The sequence below is a fragment of the Salvia splendens genome, chromosome 12, assembly GCF_004379255.2.
Source record: "Salvia splendens isolate huo1 chromosome 12, SspV2, whole genome shotgun sequence".
Lineage (NCBI taxonomy): Eukaryota > Viridiplantae > Streptophyta > Magnoliopsida > Lamiales > Lamiaceae > Salvia > Salvia splendens.
In genome coordinates this window covers 14,907,691-14,929,455 of record NC_056043.1, presented here as the reverse complement: position 1 = coordinate 14,929,455, position 21,765 = coordinate 14,907,691, and the positions used below count along the sequence as shown (strand labels likewise).

Here is a 21,765-nt window from a genome sequence, read left to right as displayed (position 1 = left end):
GGGCCTTGCACGCTTGCGTGATTTAGGTTCCTCATCCACTGATTTAGAACTAGTGGCTTCAATCTCCACTAGTTTAGAACTAGTGGCTTCTTCTTCAATTCTTGTCTCAGAATTGGTTAAGACTTTTTCCTTGTCTTTGCAAGGAAATGTATTTTCGAGAAATACAACATTCCTTGACTCAATTGTTGTTCCTACAGTAATAGTCGATATTTCAGACTTGTGAACAACAAATCGATATGCACTACTATTAAGTGCATATCCAATGAAGATGCAATCAACCGTTTTAGGTCCGATTGTAACTTCTTTGGGCGGAGGAACCATCACCTTAGCCAAACACCCCCACACTTTGAGGTATTTGTAGGATGGCTTCCTTCCCTTCCACAACTCATAAAGAGTAACATCTTTTCCTTTGAGAGGGATCTTATTCAAGATATAGTTGGCTGTCAATACAGCTTCCCCCCACATGTTATGTGGTAATCCTGAAGTCAGAAGCAGTGCATTCATCATCTCTTTTAGAGTTCGATTTTTGCATTCTGCAACACCATTAGATTGTGGTGAATATGGTGCAGTCGTTTGATGAATTATACCACTTGCGTTGCATAACTCCTCAAACGGGGCTACATATTCGCCTCATCTATCGCTTCGAATCGTTTTGATTTTACAACCAAGTTGATTCTCAGCTTCGTTCTTATAATTTTTGAACGCTTATATTGCTTCATCTTTACTTCTTAAAAGATAAATGTAGTAATACTTTGTGCAATCATCTATGAAAGTGATAAAATACTTTTTACCACCTCTAGTTTGCACCATCTTTAAATCACATACGTCCGTGTGAATTAATTCAAGGGGTTTTGTGCTTCGTTCCACCGAGTGAAACGGCAACTTAATTATTTTTGCTTCAAGACAAATTTCACATTTATCTTGGATATCCAATTCATTAGCCTTTAGTAAATCTAAATTCACTAATCTTTTAATGGCTTTTGAATTCACATGTCCCAATCTACAATGCCACAAATTTGAACACTCAGTCAAGTAAGAGGAAGTAGATGTTTTATTATTAGCCAAAGGCTTCGCAACACTGCGAGTTGCCACACTAAGTTTGAAAAGCCAGTCGGTTACATAACCTTTCCCGAGTGATTTTCCAAACTTATACAATACATACCTATCAGACTCAAATACAAGTGTAAACCCCTTATTAACTAGTATTGATACTGACACTAGGTTTTTACGGATGTCCGGGACATGCAGCACATCCTTCAGCGTTATTGTGACGCCAGACGTCATCATGAGGATCACATTTCCGATGCCAAGGACTTCGGAGGATGCTTGATTCCCCATGTTGATCTTCCTCCTTCAACAGCAGTGTAGGAGGCAAACTTGCTCCTATCTGAGCAGAAATGAGCAGTAGCGCTGGTGTCGATGTACCAGCAACCCTTGTTATCAACAAGGTTAACCTCTTCAGTGACCACAGCAATAAGGTCGTTTTCATCCCAGTCCTTGAACTCCTTCTCAACCACGTGGGCAGCCGGCTTCTTCTTGCTGCGGCAGTCCTTTGCAAAGTGGCCCGGTTTGCCACATTTGTAGAAATCGCCTTCAAACTTCTTTGTAGGCTGCTTTCCCTTCCCTTTGTCATTTGGACGATTTGGGCGAGGGCGTTTGTTGGAGGGACCGTCCCGCTCCAACAGATTGGCTTTGGCTTCAAGTGGGGTGAAGCCCTTAGCCTTTTGGTCGCTTTTGCGCACATCAGCCTCAAAGCGCAATTTCACGATCAAGTCTTCAAGGGTAATCTTCTTTCGCTTGTGCTTGAGATAGCTCTTGAAGTCCTTCCAACTAGGAGGAAGCTTGTCAATGATCGTGCACCTTAGGAATTTGTCGGGCAAGGTCATCCCTTCAGCCACTAATGCGTGGATGATCATTTGGAACTCTTGAACTTGCTCCATGATGGGTCGAGAATCGACCATCTTGTAGTCCATAAACTTGGATGCTACAACTTGTTCAGTACCTGCAGCATTATCTATGCTATACTTCTTTTCTAGGCTTTCCCACATTTGTTTAGATGTGGTTACATTGGAGTATACATTGTAGAGGCCATCATCTAATGCGCTTTAAAATAAAATTTTTACATAGATAATCCCCTTTTCTCCAAGCTTCATAGTCCGCCATGACTTCGAGCCTAGTCTCTTGATCACTTGGCGCGGGCAGCTCATTTTCCGTGAGGAAGTTGGCGACGCCCAATGTTGTCAAATCGAACAACATCTTTTGGTACCACCTTTTGAAGTCAGATCCTCCAAACTTTGAAGTCAGATCCTCGGATGTGGTCTAAAAAGATTAGTAATGGTCCAGACCCCCGCCCAAAGACCACCCAAAGACCAATTGCCAAGTCCAAGTCCAAGTCCGAGATCAGGACCGGGACCGGGACCGGGCCCGGGCCCGAGACCGCAACCGCAACCGCGACCATGACCACGAGCATGGGTGGGCGGCGGCGGCGGCGCGCGCGTGTGGGCTCTTTCACCCATCTTGGTCCACTATAATTATTAAGTAGCATAAAGTCACTTAATTTAAACACATTAAAAGATGTGTTACTTCTCCAATGTGGGATAATTAATACTAGTTAATTATTCCCTAAGCTCAAACTCCAAGCTTTAATTAAAAGCTAATTATGCCCAACTTTAATCCACTATTTCTCACTCACCGGAAATCGGATTTGAGAAAGTGAATATATTACATTTATCTACGTAAAATGTAGATCGACGCTATATCATTTAATTTCACAAAATTAAATGTCTCGTCACATTTATTATTTGGTCAAAATCCATTGACCGGGCATATTTAATCCATGATTTTTACAAGAAGTAGATTTATACATTGATTCCGCTACACAAACTCAGCAAAATCCATGCGACAAATTGTTATTTTTATATCCCTACACGTACAGAAACTCGACCAACTCGATCAACGATGGAAGAAGGCAATGTAGATTTGTAATTTACAAATACTCAATTTAGATGAATTCTAGAAATATTTGTATGTTGTTTGATTTTTGTATAATTTTTTGAACATTTTGGGATTAGAACATGTGGTGATTTGATGTAGAAGTTGAGATTTTCATGTTTTGTATGAACACTTTGTAGATTTTGCGTTTTTTAAGAGATTTCCAGTGAAACAATGTACTATTGTGGTTAGTTAATGTATAGTCGTTTTTAAGAGTTTTCCGGGGCCATTCCCAAATTTTCGTTAAGTTAATGTACTAATTTGGTTAGTTAATGTGGAGTCATTTTTAAAGGGTTTTGTGGGGCCACTCAAAATTTTCGATAAATTAATGTACTATTTTGGTTAGTTGATGTAGAAATTGGGTTTTGAATTTTTTGTATCAAAACTTTGTATAACTTGCGTTTTTTTTATAATAGTCAGGTGACACTCTTTGTTTTCCAGAATCTAATGTACGATTTTGGTCATGTAATGTAGGAATACCTCCTGTAATGAGGTAATTTTACGTGTAGTTATGTTTGTGCCGGAAGTTTATACCTTCCCCTAGGGTTTAGTAGTTCAAGGGACTAGGTTGTAGTATTCAGTGACACAACTTTGACAAAGACTGGGAGTTAAGGGTAGGAAATTTGAATCATTCCCCTTGGGTTTAGCAACTCATGGGGTTAGGTTGAAGTACTCACTCACAAACGAAACAATCACCAAGGGTAGGAAGTTTGAATCATTCCTCTTGGGTTTAGCAACCCATGTGGCTAGGTTGTAGTACCCACTCACAAATGAAACTACCACCAAGGGTAGGAAGTTTGAATCATTCATCTTGGGTTTACCAACTCATGGGACTAGGGTATAGTACCACCACATCCATTGAATTTCAGTTTTTCTGTGTTTTGTATGTCATAATGTACGCAAACTGACCTTTAATGTACTTGCATAGAACTAAATGATGTACATGTTTACTTACTTAATATTTGACAAGAGTTGAATCCATACCCTTTGGGTTTAGCAATCCATGGGGCTAGGTTAGTACTCACTCACAAACGAAACCATTACCAAGGGTAGGAAGTTTGAATCATTCCCCTTGGGTTAAGCAACCCATGGGGCTAAGGTATAGTACCACCACATCCATTGAATTTCATTTTTTACGTGTTTCTTGTGTACAAATGCTAGTCGTATGATCCCCCAGGGGAAAAGTTCTATAAATGAGGTGAGCAGACCGCTTCGAAAGTGTAGGACATGTGGTGTGATGTGTCATCATGTTTCGAGATCACGCAAGAAGAAATCTTGATATTTTTTCGTTTGTTTTCCAAACATATTGTTTCCAACAGCTGCTTTGACATATACATTATTTACTACTGAATGATTACATTATTAATGAATTGTCGTACATTATTCACTAGTGAATGACTACATTAGTTATGTATTTTATGTACATCATTCGTTTAGGCAGTGAATGACTACATTATTTATGACTTGTATGCACCTCTTCCAATTATTCTATTACAATGACACATTACTATGTCATGATGTGTTACATTATTGTTCCCTATATGTACATTACCAACATACTTAATAAATAATATGTACGCGTTTTTATACAATTAATGTACTATTCATACAATAAATAATGTACAATTGTATAATGCACACAATGCTATCATTAATGTACAAAAGTCAAATTGTACATTAAAACATTAATATTATAAATAATGTGAACACTTTGACGCGGCAGCACGCTCAGCCTCCTTATCCGCAGTCATTTCCTCCCTAGATTGGTGTATTATCATCATCAAAGTCATCATCGAAGTTTGCCGTTGTCAAGATAATGTAACCAGCTAATGTAGAATATAAGTGGAAAAATGTGAACTGCAAAATAAAACCAACTAATGTAGAATATAAGTGGAAAAAATGTGAACTGCAAAATAAAACCAGATAATGTAGAATATAAGTGGAAAATGTAAGCAGATAATGTAAAATATAAGTGGAAAAAATGTACAAGCACAACCAAAGCAATTACATCATTTAATAAGATAAATTTTCACTCTTAAAATTTGAATAATGTAATATTTTGGTAAATTAATGTAAACATTGCAAATGTAACAAATCATAGCATTAATGTTTTTTTTTTACATTTTTTAAAAAATAAAGAGGAAATTACAAATAAACTCCTATACTATAGATAGGAGGAAATTACGACTGATGTCAAGATGGCTCGAACTCGGCACATCATGCAATAATGTCTAAGCTCCTTGCCGTTAGGACAAATGCTCTGAACAAATCATATCATTAATGCAGCAAAACATTCATTGCCAAAACAACAGTAATATAGAACATTGTTCACTAACTGATTTAGAAATAATGTAACACAAAACATCATTAATGTGCAATGTACACAAATCAGCCACTTCAAATGTCAATTCAACGGATAATGTACCTAATCAATGGAATATTATAAACCTAAATGATGTAGTTTACCAGTGAAATGATGTAAACAAGAATGAGATAATGTACGAATAGTTCAATGATGTAGCAATTGTAGAGATATGTTGCTGCAAAAAACCATTGCCGGTAAACACAGTACACATTCCGGACATAAAAAACCAGTGATGCAAACAAATACGACAAAATAATCACATATATTTCGAAAAACAACCATAAAAAACGAAACCAAGAAAAAAAACCAAACAACGACTAAAAAACACTGAAATTCATTGATTCACATAACCCAAACTGAAAACCAAACAACCATAAATTTCCATCACAACGGAAACCTAAAGTCTATGGTTGATTTCGCGAAACAATGACCGGAACTCTGTAAAATCAACAAACTTGTTCACGTTCGTCTTCAGATCGGCAAAACAGTAAACCGTATGGTTCAATCGACTCACCAACCCGACCAATTACATTACACGGCTTCGATTTGCAGCAACTGGTTCGGCGGAGGTTTCAAATGTTGAAGATTAGGGTTTTTATCAGATTTGGGGTAAAAGAATGAGGATGGAAGGGTTTTTGACGAGAGAGAATTGAGGAGATGCAATTGTGAGAGAGAGATATGAATCGGCAGTTTTAATTAAATGGCGGAAATCATGGACATGCTGTTTAAAACCGTTGCTTGAGTTTGTGTGTTTCCCATTTTACCCATGTAATGTAGCTAAAAAATGTATTAATGTACGACGGATGTTTTAAATCACAACCATTGAAATCAATAATCCAAGGGTTGATATTAGTGTTAAGTTTAAGACTAAGGGAGTATAAGGACCGTAATGCTCCCATATATATATATATAATCCTATATATATATATATATATATATATATATATATATATATAGGTGAGTGATCAATTGCTAACTCACTCTCTAGTTGTCAACTACAACTAATTTAAGACTATAGGATTTTAGAAATCTAGTGGTCTAAAATTTGTCACGTGTAATTTTTATTTTTATTAATTAAATCGAAAAAGATAAAAAAAACTACTAAATTAGGGTTTTTGATGGAAATGTCAATATAGTATTTTGAAAATATCAACACAATGCTTTGAGAATGTCAACACATGGCTTTAAGATTGACATTCTACAAGTATTATATTGAGAATTTTTATATACTATGTTGACATTTGTTGTTGTACGAAAAAATTAAAAATTTTCGATTTTTTTTCAAATTTTGACATTGGAACATACGCAAGTGAGATCTCGTTAGAATCGTTATGAAATTATCTTTAATTTGATATATGTTGTGCGAAAAAATAATTTAAATCGAAAAATGTATATGCGTTTTAAAGTTATGTGATATTTTTCAAAAGTTTGTTACAACTAATTTGTTGTAAATCGACCTTAATACCCTTATTGACATTTTTTGTTAATCGTATTGACATTCCGAGGCTGATGATCTAGGCCCTTGATTTGAATATCTAAGGGCTATTATTTAGTTGTAGTTAGCAATTAAGTATTGAGTTAGCAATATTACACTCCCCTATATATATATCTACATAGGGGAGCGTTATTCTCCTATTCATCCCTTAGATCCTTTATTCTTCTTAATATGGGGCCGTTAGATCTCATTCATCAACAGTCCAGATGATCTGCATTATTACACTATAATGGTGCATTATTAGTCGGTGTGCATTATTCAACTGAAAATCTGCATTATTACACTATAATGGTGCATTATTAGTCGGTGTGCATTATTCCACTGAAAATCTGCATTATTACATGACACGTGGCACCAATCTAACCGTCGGATGACAAAATCGTGGGGTTGAGATTAAAAAAGACCAAAGAACAAAAGATACAAAAAGGAAATGAATACATATATATATATATATATAGGTTAGTGATCAAGATATAACTAATCTTAAGTGTATAACTAGAGAACAAATCTCAGCCATACATCTTAATGGAACAAATATTATTTATTTTAATAATATAGAATATGCAAAGGGTATTTATGGAAATTACATTATGAAATTTAAATCTGCGATCAATTACGCGGTTTCCTTTGTTTCTCTGTCTAGTTGAGCTATTGGTTTCCTTATGTAGTAGAATTTGAATTATTTTTTTGTTCGGTTTGTGTAATTAAGCATTGAGCTATTGAATTAATTGTGTTTTGAGCTGAGAATTTACTGATTCAGCTCAATATGTGGTTTTAAGCAGTTGACGAGTATTGGCGTTTGAATTGATTTTGATGGCGTTGTGTGCGGGAGTATGCTCGAGGTCGACTTTCGATTTTGCTGATGTGCCATTTTTGAGAAGTGGTAATTTGTCGAAAACAGCTACTGATTGAGATCGGCTGATCGACGGCGAGGCAAATACCGATTCCGGCTAGATCTCTCTCGTTTTCCAACAGCCCGGAGATGTACTCCGCGGCGTCCGATGCCTGAGAATCGAAGTTCGATGAGTATTCCGGTGAGAAATATCCTCCACCGGAGGAGATAATACTACCGGAGGCCTCACCGCAGAGGAGGTCAGAGAAGCAGTCTGAGCACGACTACAGTGACATGGCGAAATCAAGCGCCGAAGACGACTCGTCATTCTCTTCGAATCATATTTTGTAGAAATTGAGCTTTGTAACGCCGGATTGGACAGTTTATTCGCCGGAAAACGTGAGTGAGAGAGAGGATGTGTGAGTGAAGAAGAGAGAGTGAGAGAGGGAAAGACTGTAGGTTTTGGTCGGAGACTTGAGATTCACTAAACATGTGATGCTTTCAATATATGAATAGCTAAAAATTAACAATCACTCTTATTCTGATTTTACTTCACTCTTATTTACAAAACACATCACTCTTATTCTGATTTTACTTCACTCTTATTTACAAAACACATCACTCTTATTCTGATTTTACTTCACTCTTGTTTACAAAACACATCACTCTTTTACTTCACTCTTGTTTACAAAGCAAATCACTCTTATTCTAATTTTACTTCACTCTTATTTACAAAACACATTACTCTTATTCTGATTTTACTTCACTCTTGTTTTGCAAAACACATCACTCTTATTCTGATTTTACTTCACTCTTGTTTACAAAACACATCACTCTTATTCTGATTTTACTTCACTCTTGTTTACAAAACACATCACTCTTTTACTTCACTCGTGTTTACAAAACACATCACTCTTATTCTGATTTTACTTCACTCTTGTTTTGCAAAACACATCACTCTTATTCTGATTTTACTTCACTCTTGTTTACAAAACACATCACTCTTATTCTGATTTTACTTCACTCTTGTTTACAAAACACATCACTCTTATTCTGATTTCACTTCACTCTTGTTTACAAAACACATCACTCTTATTCTGATTTTACTTCACTCTTGTTTACAAAACACATCACTCTTATTCTGATTTTACTCCACTCTTGTTTACAAAACACATCACTCTTGTTATGATATTACTTCACTCTTGTTTACAAAACACATCACTCTTAGCATGATTTTACTTCACTCTTGTTTACAAAACACATCACTCTTAGCATGATTTTACTTTACTCTTGTTTACAAAACACATCACTCTTATTATGATTTTACTTCACTCTTGTTTACAAAACACATCACTCTTGTTATGATTTTACTTCACTCTTGTTTACAAAACACATCACTATTAGCATGATTTTACTTTACTTTTGTTTACAAATACATCACACTTAGCTTGATTTTACTTCACTCTTGTTTACAAAACACATCACTCTTGTTTAAAAAACACATCACTCTTGTTATGATTTTACTACACTCTTGTTTACAAGACACATCACTCTTGTTTACAAAACACATCACTCTTAGCATGATTTTACTTCACTCTTGTTTACAAAACACATCACTGTTATTATGATTTTACTTCACTCTTGTTTACAAAACACATCACTCTTGTTATGTTTTTACTTCACTCTTGTTTACAAAACACATCACTCTCTCACTCTGTTATTACTCTACACAGCCATGTTATGAAATGCTTGTTCTGTTTTTGAAATGTAAGGATCAAACCTGTAAGGTTTACTAATTACCGATATCTCTTTTGCCTACCAAGAGATGTGGTTAGTCGTCGCAACTAACAGACTTGTTACAAGAAAATGGTTTCGATATATAAAATAGGAACTATACATCAAGAAATAACATACCTGCAAAGATCCACCCTAATGCTGAAGAGTTGCAAGAAATATAAACGAATACAAGCAAAATAAGAAGATCAATAAAAGTTTAATTTGGCATAGACAATCCTTTCACGATATTTGTTTTTATTGGAGATCTCAAGGGGTGACTACCAACAAAATCACCAAGACCAACAACACTAGGCTACAAACCATAAATCTGGCTACATTCTGACTCTCGCTCATACGACCACACAAAACTTCATACATGTCCACTCTGACTTTGAAAATACCATCACTCTTATAGAAATTCCTCTCGAGTTGCATCGCTGCTGGTGTGGATTTTGGTTCTGATCGCAGCTTATTCTCTGCGGGGCGTGTGGTGCCAGGGTGAGGACTCCTAAATGCAGTAACAAAACTTTACATGCAATATTGAAATGGCGATAAATCTCCTTCTCCAGAATCATCTGCAGCATCGACTTCCGAAAATCCAGATACGGATCGTCCGATTCCTTCGCCTAACAGCGTGCTCCCCTCCACCTCCTCCGGCGAGTGGCCGGAGATCTCCTCCGACCTTTACCTGGAGCTGAAATATGTGAATTTCTAGAACAGAGAAGAGGAGAAGAGAGAATGCTCGGATGAAGACGCGGTTTGCAATTGAATTCAATTTTTCGAGCTACCCTGATTTTGGAATTAATTCAATTGGTATGCAATGACCATAATACCCCTGCATTTTTATTATAGAGTAAATTTGTGATTAAAGGACCAAATATATCCTTAAATTAGAAAATTAATACTAGCCCTTGATTTTTTTGATCTTGTGGCTATGATTTGTTCTCTAGTTATTTGGTTAAGGAGCATTTGCCATAGATCACTACTATATATATATATATATATATATATATATAGGAAAACGATCAATACAAAACTTGATTTTAATACAAAATCCAGACCAAATCCTGACCATGAGATTTGACAATCCAATGGTCAATAATTAAACAAAAACACGGAGGGTCATTGTAAAGCAGTTTTAGGTCATATTATAAACTTTGGGTTTGAGGTCATGTTAAGATCATTTCATGTCATCCTTACTAAAATAACGTAAAAATAAGCTTACAATGACCTAAAAATGACTTTTGTATGCTTGGTTCTGCATTTTTGTATTAAGAATGGTTTTGCATGGATCAAAACCCTATATATATATATATATATATATATATATATATATATATATATAGTCCTGTTAGGTTGAGATTATTTAGCTAAATTGAGAAATGAGATGCAATATCAGCCACAAATCCACAAGATTAACTAAATGTCAACAACTATCATATTATGTCAACACGGGGGTATAAGTGTCATTTCATTAATCAAATGGCGGAAAAAAATAAAATTAGATTTGAAATCATTTTCTAAAACCCTCTCTAAAACTCTCGTTGAAATATCTTCCGATCTTCATATAATTCATACAATTGTGCAAACACAAATTTGCTGATCTTCAAAATTCAAATCGTAAACCTTCAAACATAAATTTCTACAATGACGATTGAAGACCAAATTTGAAGAGAATCGGCTGAAGCGCTGATTGTAGCTGAATCGGTTGAAGCGCCGATCGAAGAGAATCGGCGTTCCACATCAGCGGTGGTTCCGACTTCTTCAGGTTCAACAATTGATTCAAATTTTAAGTATATTGCTTCGATTTTAGTGTATTAAAACAAATCTGGATTTGTTTTCTTATGAATTCGATTTCTGCTGAATTTTTTTGTTGATTAGCCATGGTAGAATCGCAATTGGAAGCATCACCTTCCAGTTAAGGATTTGTTTAAATTTTTAAGATTATTGGCATTTCATACAATAGCTATTGACATAGCTATAATAACAGTATATGCTTGTTTGAATAGCTGTTAGGATGACTGTAGATTGAACTAGAAAGAGTTATTGATATAGATTTATTGTGTTTCATTTCATACAATAGCTATTGACATAGCTATAAAACAGAGTATATGCTTGTTTGAACAGAGTATATGATTTGTTTGAAATGGCTATTGACATAGCTATAATAGTTATTGACATAGTTAAGGATCATTTCATACAATACCTATTGACATAGCTATAGACATAGCTATAATAACCAGTTAAGGATTTGTTTGAATGGCTGTTAGGATGGCTGTAGATTGAACCAAAAAGAGTTATTGATATAGATTTATTGTGTTTCATTTTGGATTTATTAATAGAGTATACTTAATGCCCGAACTTATTATTGATATAGATTTATTGTGTTTCATTTTAAACCAGAAAACAGAAAAATATCAAAGCGAAAAAGGAGTACCTCGGTATCTCAGAAAGAGTTAATGATCGTTGAGAAAAAACAAAAGAAAAGTGTAGAGGATGAAAAATAGAGTCAGATTGCTGAAAATGTATCTCAAAGGCTTCTAGTCAAAAGGAAGCCTTTGTTTTTTGTTGTTGCAATAAGCCAATTGAATGAGGCACAAATTAATTATGTGAAGGAGATGGGTTTTGAGAGTGTCTTGCATTACAGAATTGAGTACATTCCTAGTAGATTAGCATTTTCTTTGTTGAAGAGCTTTGATGAAGAAAAGTGTAAGATAAAGATTTATAAAGGGAAAAAAATTCATATGGAAAAAATTCATACGGAAGAGGATGTGGAGCTTGTATATGGATTTCCAAGAGGTGACATTACTTACTGCAGAGAGAAGTGGAAAAGTAATGCACCTTTCATGAGGGAGTTAGCAGAACAATGTGATACGAAACCAGGAAACGTGAACCATAAAGCTGTTGAACAGCTTATGTTAGCAGATCATGAAGGAGGACCACAGTTCTAGAGATTGTTCTTGGTCCTATTAGAATCCGCATTGATTGAGCCTTCAACATGTGGAATGATAAAATCTAAGATTGGAGAGATAATTGATGATTTGGATAACGTGAGAAATATCAACTGGTGTTCATATACAATCTCTGTGCTCAAGTTTGCTATGGGAAATTGGTCGAAGACAGAGAAGAACGCCTTTGCAGGACCACTTCCCTTCCTCATGGTATGTTTTACATTTTGCATTACATTACTTATTGAAATGACTTGTATGTGTAGTTGATATAGCTTGTACTATGGTTGACATAAGTTGAATTAGTTATTTAAGTGGCTTGTGTATTCAGTTGACACTACACACCAGTAATTGACATGCATTTTTTAACATATGCAGCTCTGCTACTTAGACAGAGTTACACAACACAAGCGTCCCGTTCCTCGCACATTTCCATTAATGAAAGGATGGAAAAGTGAGCATCTTCAGGCTAGAGAAGATAGAGAGACCAGTGAAGGAGTTTTTGGTTTAGGACGTATAAAGAAGAGATATGTCTGTACTCTGGAGCAGGAGGAGGATGAGGAGAAGCAGGAAGATGAGGAGGAGGAGGAGGAGATGCCTCAACAACATATTCCTGATGACTGTGCGGTTGGGTCTTCCCAGAACCTACTCCCAAAAGATTTCATACAGGAGGAGCAGCAACAAGGGAATGAAGAAAAAAGCCTTGATGTAAATGAAAGTGGAGTTGGATCTTCTTCTCAGAACATACTCCCATCACATATGGTGGCCAATTTAGTAAAATACATCAAGCAGATAAATGATGGCAGGACCAACCTTGTGAGAGTCCTGTTATGTAGACTTTAAAAATATGATATATGATATATATATATATAGAGAGAGAGAGAGAGAGAGATAGAGAGAGAGGGTCCTGTTAGGTTGAGATTTTTGGGCCTAATTGAGAACTAAGATGCATTTTCAGTCATTCATTCACAATTTTCATGCGATGTCAACTACGGAGACATTACGTTATTTATGTCAACTATTATGTCAACAACAAATATTTTCATGTCAACGACCTATATTATTTATGTCAACAACAACGTTTTACATATAATATATGTAGATATATGTAGTTGACATTATATGTATGAAGTTGACATGGATTATATATGTAATTGGCATGGATTGTACACATAGTTGACATTATATGTGTGTAGTTGACATGCATTGTATATGTAGTTGACATTATATGTGTGTAGTTGACATGAAGTGTATATGTAGTTGACATGAATTGTACACATAGTTGACATTATATGTGTAGTTGACATGAATTGTATATGTAGTTGACATAGATTATATATGTAGTTGACCATTATATGTGCGTAGCTGACATTAAAAAAGGGAGATAGCTAAATCTTGAATCTAACTCTTAGCAACTAATTCTCAACTAGGGAATATCACCAAACACCTAGAGTGCATTATGATTAAGCTTGATTCTCCAATCCATGAGTATTGAACATTACCTCCTTCACATTACAAAAACAATACACTCAACACCTAAATCAGATAAATGTGCAAACTTTATTCATAATTTGGCACAAATCTCTCACCAAAACACAAAAGATGATCGAAAGCCACTACTCCTCCAAAACAAAGAGGTGCTCTATCATTTTCATCTAAAGAAAAAGGGTGAGGGATTCATCTACTACATTATTCATCTGTTTCTGCGACCACCGTCTCTATGTACAACTCAAATCTCACATCTCTCCTTCGTTTACGATCCACGGATGCACTGGAATTAGCAATCAAAATGAAAATCAGTCTCAAATTATGCGAAATTATAACTCTAAATTGACTACGTATCTCATTCTCACCGCCGACGAATCGACGTCGATGAACTCGTAGCTTCCGCCGCTGAGACTGCCGGAGCTCGGCCAATTTGTCTTGCAAACCGCCGCATTGTAGCCGCAGTTCCTCAAATAAGCCATCACGTTCCGCCGCATCATCAGCTTGTTCAATCTCAGGCATCCGAATATCTCCGCCGCTCTCCCAACCTGAACCCTAAGCTTATTCCGAAACAAATCCGTCTCGTTTTCCATGATCCTCCCAATCAGATCCACGCTCTCTGAGATCGAATCGCATATTTCCTGATCAAGCTCCGCATCGGCACCGTCGCAGTCCTCCACCGCCGATTGGACAACGTCGCAGCCGAGAAGAGCGCGGAGAGGCTCGAGGAGGTGACGTCATCGTCGTCGGCCACTGCGCTGTGGTCGCCATCGCGCCGCCGGGCTGGAGCATAATCCGAGAGAAATCTCACAGAAATCGCCCAAATAGCCAAACACAAGCTGAAGAACCCTAATTAAATATGAAATTATCATTCTGCCCTTTTATAATTAATTAATCTAAAAATATTTTCTATGTGGCAAATTCTGGACCACTCATTTAATAAAAATGAGTGGCTGATAATGCATCTCAATTCTCAATTGATCACAACCCTATATATTTATATATATGATCAATTGCTAACTATTTAGCAATCAAAGATTAAGACAAAATCTTAGCCATTAGATTAGGAGATCTAGTGGTTGAAATAATATCACATGAATTATATTTTAAATTAAAAAATTATTAAATAAAGGGTATTAATATCAATTCTCTCATCAAAATCATCTTAAAAATTTAAATTCACGTAACTCTCTCGATTTAAATTATTTTTTCATAAAAAATATATCAAATTAAAGATAATTTGATAAGGATTCCAAGGAGATCTCTATTGCATATGTTCTGACGATGTTTGGGTGATAAAATTTGATAAATTATATTTCAATTTTCATACATGTTGATAAACAGATTTTATCAATAAATACAAAAAAAATATCAATATAGTGTATGCAAAATCTCAATATAATGCAGGTAAAATATCAATAAAAGTGTGTTGATATTTTATTGTACTTGTGTTGATAGGGGAGCATTAGGGTGACATCATAGTTAGAGTGACAACGTACCACTAACCTCTAACCTCGTGTTGCCACGTGGCACGCTATACAGCAATATTAGGGGCTTATTCAACAATATCATAGTAAGCATTTTAGATGGATTTCTACATATTGCTTGATAGTACTACGTAGATTGCTGTATAGGCTATAATGCAAAATAAAGGTATAAAAAAGCAATATGTCTATATATATACTGCAACCGAAACATTCTATACCTATACAGCAATACTCAACAATCTACACAGCAATTCACATATTACTATCATGCAATTTGTAAACGTATACTAAATGAATATTGTTGGATACGCCTCTAATATTGCTGGATAACGTGCCACGTGGCAGCACGAGATTGGTGGTACGTTGTCACTTTAAAAAGGGTTGTCATCTTAACATAATCCTGTGTTGATATTCTCTTGTCATATTGTTGATATTTGTAATACACTATGTTGATATAAAAAAATACCCATGAAAATTATCATATGATAACATAATGACGATATTACCCTTTTGTTTATATTTTGTCTACTATTTATTGAAATTTGTGAGCTTTAATCTCATCCACTCATTTCAAAATCTAAGGGTGTAGATTTAGTCTTAGTTTTGGATTATAGTGTTATAAACATTAGAAGAGGACCCTATATATATAGTTTTGCATAGATTAAAACCACACACACACACACACACACACACACACACACACACATATATATATATATATATATATATATATATATATATATATAGGGAGATGATCAAAATAAGTATGTGTTTAAATCCAGAAATGCAGACCAAATCTCAGCCCTAGGATTAGATGATCTAATGGTCAATAATTAACCAAAAACACGGAAGGTCATAATTAAGCAATTTTAGGTCATATTATAATATTTGGATTTAATGTCATACTAAGATCGTTTTAGGTCATGCTTTGTTAGCATGACCTACAAATTACCTAATTATGACCTAAAAGTGCCCTAATTATGATATTGTTCTGCGTTTCTGTATTTAAATCCAGTTTTGCATAGATCAAAACCCTATATATATATATATATATATTGCTCCCTTAGAGTTAAGTTCCTACTTAATGTGAACCATTAGATTAGATGGATGGACGGACTGGATGAAAACTTGATAAATGATCCCGTGTTGCATTATTAGGCCAAATCTGTGCATTATATGGGTAAAATAGTAAAACATCAGTGAATTAAAAACCGCTCAAAATGGAAGGAGCAGAAATTAAGTGGGATTTTGCTACGACCTTCCATGTACTCACTCTCTCTCTCACTCCAAACGTCTCACCCTCAATCCATCACTGCAAATTGTCTCCCCAAATTCCACCCACTTTCCAAACCCTAGCCGCCACTGGAAGCAACCGGAAATCTACAAGGAGTGTCAATTTTCATCCATTTCACTGTCCAAACCTCACTCCCGTAGTGCGCGACCATCTAGTTGAAGGCGACAAAAAGGTAGGGTTGAAAAAGGTTAATTTTTGTCTGAATACCCACCGTTAATCGCCGATATTCACCGCCTACCACAACACCTACTCGTCGATTCACTAATTTTTCCCCAAAAAAGTTACTGTTTTCAAACCCACTTTGGTCGCGATTTTCTGTAATCATAAAAGCGTTTTCATTTTGGTTAGGGTTCTGTCTATTATTGAATGTGTAATTATTTACTTGTATACAATTGTGTATTGGGCGATTATGTAGAGGAAATTTTACATTTTTGTTGATTTTCCGTTCATCTCACAGATCTAGTATGACGAAAAGAGGCATACCTTCAAGAACTCAACCAATCCAGGGTGCAGGTGAGCAATCTATTGCATCTGCATTTAGAATTCCTGGGGTAGTTGTACATTATTGTAAGCAGTGGCGTGCATTATGATTTTTGGTTAAGCTAGATTAGTCGGTTTAATCAAGTATTATTCCTTTGTGCAATATTTGACTGCTTGTGTACATGGGTGAATGGGTTTCGTGTAATATTCCTTTGTGCATTATTTGATTGATTATGTACATTATGTATCAAGTATTATACATTATTTATCAAGTATTATGCATTATTTGACTGCTTGTGTAAATGGGTGAATGGGTTTCGTGTAATATTCATTTGTGCATTATTTGATTGAAGTATTATACATTATTTATCAAGTATTATGCATTATTTGACTGCTTGTGTACATGAACCCAACGGATGAATGTAATATTCCTTTGTGCATTATTTGATTGCTTGTGTACATTATGTATCAAGTATTATACATTTTTTAATATAAATGCGACACAATATTGATACATTCCATTATAATCATGTTCTGATGTTGTATGTTGGACAGCAGCGAAGCAGCCTAGATTGGACATCGACGAAGCGGTCGATGATGTTATTCCCATTGCGATTGCACACAAATTCTGGGAGAGATTGGCCGAGCAGAGGAAGAAAAAAAGGCTCAACAAACAATATGTAGTGTGATTCTTGCAAACAAAATCATTTTGGGGTATTAGTGTATGATGACATTAACTCAAAACATGTAATTGATGTATATTACCGAATAATGAAACGTCACTCCATAATAATGGCAAATAGGAAGAAAATAATGCAGAACAAGTTAACTGTATTTTAATAATAATGTACAACAAACTGAATATAATGGATGCAATAAACCGAATAATGAACATAATGTGCTTATTAATTAACTGTACTAGAATATTAATGTACAGTGCATTAATTGCTTGTGAATAATAATGTACAACTTCATGAATAATAATGTACATTAATAGTTTCATAATGCAATGTATAATGTACAGAATGGGTCTAATAATGAACTGTACTCGAAAAATTGTGTACAGTAAGTTAAGTGCTAGTAACCAATAATGTACAACTTTAGTAATAATAATGTACGTTAACAGATTAATAATGCATAAATATTATGTATAAAATGTTGACAGTGGTAATACTAATAAGACTAAGACAACGAATTGATTCATAAGACTAATCCGAAAAAAAAAATCCAATAATGTTGTGAGGTGCAAAGTACATCAACTTGTACTCTTGCCCTTCCGTAGCTCATTCCTTGTTTCTGCGTATCAAAACCAACATCGCGGGCATATACATCGTAAAACTCAAAAGCGAAAGCTAGTGATTAGAATTTCTGACCGACGTCGGGCTTCAATTCTGGAGAACATTCAGGTACAACCACCACTGTTTAAAATCGCAAAAAAAAGGCTCAGCAAACATATACATTACAGATCATAAATCATCCATTATTGAGTCAAAAAAAGCATTACATCATAATATATGTCCATTATGTTTATGAGTTAAAACTACTCCCTAGCGGAGATAATATCTAAACCCTAGATGAATGACTGAAACTCGTGAACATTGACGACGGTTTTATTACTTACAAGATACTACAACCTAGCCCCAAGGATTGCTAAACACTTGGGGAATACACAAAACGTGCACCGAACAATCAAACACGGCCAATCACAAAAAAATGATGAGCAAACATATACATTACAGATCATAAATCATCCATTACTGAGTAAAAAAAAAAGAATTGCAACGTAATATATGTCCATTATGTTTATGAATAAAAACTACTCCCTAGCCGAGATGATATATAATCCCTAGATGAATGACTGAAACTCGTGAACATTGACGACGGTTTTGTTACTTACAACATACTACAACCTAGCCCCAAGAATTGCTAAATCCTTGGGCAATACGCGAAACGTGCGCCAAATAATCAAAAACTGTCAATCTCATATTACCCATGAATTTGTGTAACACAACAAAACAATACATGCTGTCAAATTCTACAACGATCGATTACACCAACAAATCGGAATTTCAGTTAACAACTCGGATTAATAATCAATGAAGGCAAAAAATTGATTACCTTCTTCCATTGTTCAGTAAATACGAAAGCAATGACCGAGACCTCCCATCAATCGGTATATTTAGTGAACGAAATATACCTGGTTTTCTTCTATTTAAAAAAACAGACAAACCTGTCTTCTTCAATGGAGAAGAGACGTTGAAAGTTTAGGGAGAGAAGACAGATTGCAGCATGAAATCGTGGAGAATAACCGCTGAGATCTTTGATAGAGATAATCAAGTAAGTTACCATAACAAACTAATTTCTGTATCCCAATTTTGACCTTTTCGAATTTTTTAATCATTTAAATTAAATTCAAGATGCATTATTTTCGGCCATCAGATCTTGAAAATGAAGGGCCGAGATTCAGTTGGATAATAGAACAAAAAATGGAAATAGGATATGAATACATCCCTATATATATGTGTATATATATATATATATATATATATATATAGAAAAATGATCAATACAAAAATTGATTTCAATACAAAATCCAAACCAAATCCTGACCATGAGATTTGACAATCTAATGGTCAATAATTAAATAAAAACACGAAGGGTCATTATAAAGTAGTTTTAGGTCATATTATAAAATTCGGGTTTGAGATCATGTTAAGATCATTTTATGTCATCATTACTATAATGACGTAAAAATTACCTTATGATGACTTAAAAATTACCTTTGTATGCTTGGTTCTGCATTTTTGTATTAAGAATGAGCTTTGCATAGATCAAAACCATATATATATATATATATAGGGGAGCATTAATCTCCTTTTGATCCCTAAGATTAAACTTTCTTCTTAATTTGGGTCGTTGGATTTGGTGGATGGAGGGACAGGATGAAATCTCATTTTTTTTGTCATGTATTGCATTACAGGGTGGATTTTGTGCATTATAAGGGTAAAGTAGTAAAACAACTAAATGGGAAAACGCCCAAAACGGATTTGGCGAAAATCAAGCGGGATTTGATACAACCTTCCATCTACTCACTATCTCTCACTCCAAACGTCAATCCCACAATTCACTTCTCTCTACAAATCGTCTCCCCACATTCCACCCACTCTCCAAACCCTAGCCGCCAAGGGAAGTAACCCGGCATCTCCAGAAATCTCTCGTTTTTCGTTGATTTCACTGTCTACATCGAACTCCGGTAGCGCGAGACCATATTCTTGAAGTCGTCGAAAAGGTAGGGTTGAAAAGAGTTATTTTTTGGAATAACAACCTTTAAACGCCGATATTCTCCGTCTAGAAGTCGATTCCGGAATTTTCATCCAAAAATTCAATGTTTTTAAACTGGCCTTTGTCGCGATTTTGTGTAATCACAAATGTGTTTCCGTTTTGGTTAGTGTTTTGTCTTATATGCAATATGTAATTAGTTAATGGTTTACAATGGTCGATTGTGTGATTATTTAGATGAAATGATTTCGAAATTTGATTTGTTGTTCGTCTCGCAGATTAAAAATGATGAAAAGAGGCCAACCATCAAGATCTCAGCCTACCCAGGCTGCAGGTAACAAATCTATTTCCATTATTTATGTAGTGGTATACATTATTTGACGGCTTGCTGAGTGATGTGGGTTAAATGGTGAATGCAATATACCTATGTGCATTATTTGATTGAATTTGTACATTATGTAGCTAGTGGTTTATATTATTTACCAGATATTAGGCATTACAGGACTCCTAGTGTACATGGGTGAAATGGCGAATACTTTTCATATGTCTTTCTCATCCGGCTCATTTCTTTTCGAGGGTCGCTAAAAATTAAGGAGGTGGGCTCGTCAGAGTAAAGCTCGGCCTCCGGTATAGGCCCAGAGGTAAGACGGTTACACCTTAACGAAGGGTAACCGCTCTGGTATATTGGCTGAAATCCTTAAAACTTTTGCTGCTTTCTAGTCTAGGTTTGGGCAGTTGTTTCTGGTAGATACCACTGGCCGTGGTCTAGGCTTATGTGCTTCTGTGTTTCTGTTTTGCTTCTTGTTGCATTCCTGCTTAACTTGCTTCCGTTGATTACTGTCAGGTGTGTGTCTTCTCCTGTCTTGTGTTCTAAGTTGATCTCTAAGAGCCCAAGATCTGTGTCTTGAGTGAATTACCTATCCACCCTGCACTGGTAACCGCCTTGAGTGACCCCCTGCGCCCCCATACATTGGGTGATTGCGAACTGGGAAATCCTCTTGCCGGGGTGTACGTGACAGATAGGGACGAACTCGGTTGTGACATTTTCTGTGGGGTTTCTGAAACCGCTTGGAACTGTGTTGGAGTGCTACTTGCCTGTGTGTTGTGTACCTGGTTTTGCATCTGTGTTTTCTGCATGAGAAATACATGTATATCTGTTTTAAGTGGTCTCTCTAAGTCCAGCTTCTGTGACAGTAAGGTTGTTTGTTGTGCTTTCTGGATTGCTGGTACTGTTTTCTGTGTGAAAGTTTTCTTAAAAATGACTCAACCAGTTGGTATTGTACCCTTTAATGGGAAAAATGATTTTACTATCTGGAAACAGAAAATAAAATGT

At 35.5% G+C, this 21,765-nt stretch overlaps 1 long non-coding RNA gene across 1 annotated transcript; it reads right to left on the bottom strand.

Moving 5' to 3' along the window:
• Positions 1-13,854: 13,854 nt before the first annotated feature.
• Positions 13,855-14,865, bottom strand: LOC121758167. Its single transcript, XR_006041359.1, has 2 exons — positions 14,261-14,865; positions 13,855-14,178 (listed from the first exon to the last, which is right to left on the bottom strand). It is a non-coding gene; the product is annotated as an uncharacterized LOC121758167 (long non-coding RNA).
• Positions 14,866-21,765: the final 6,900 nt, after the last annotated feature.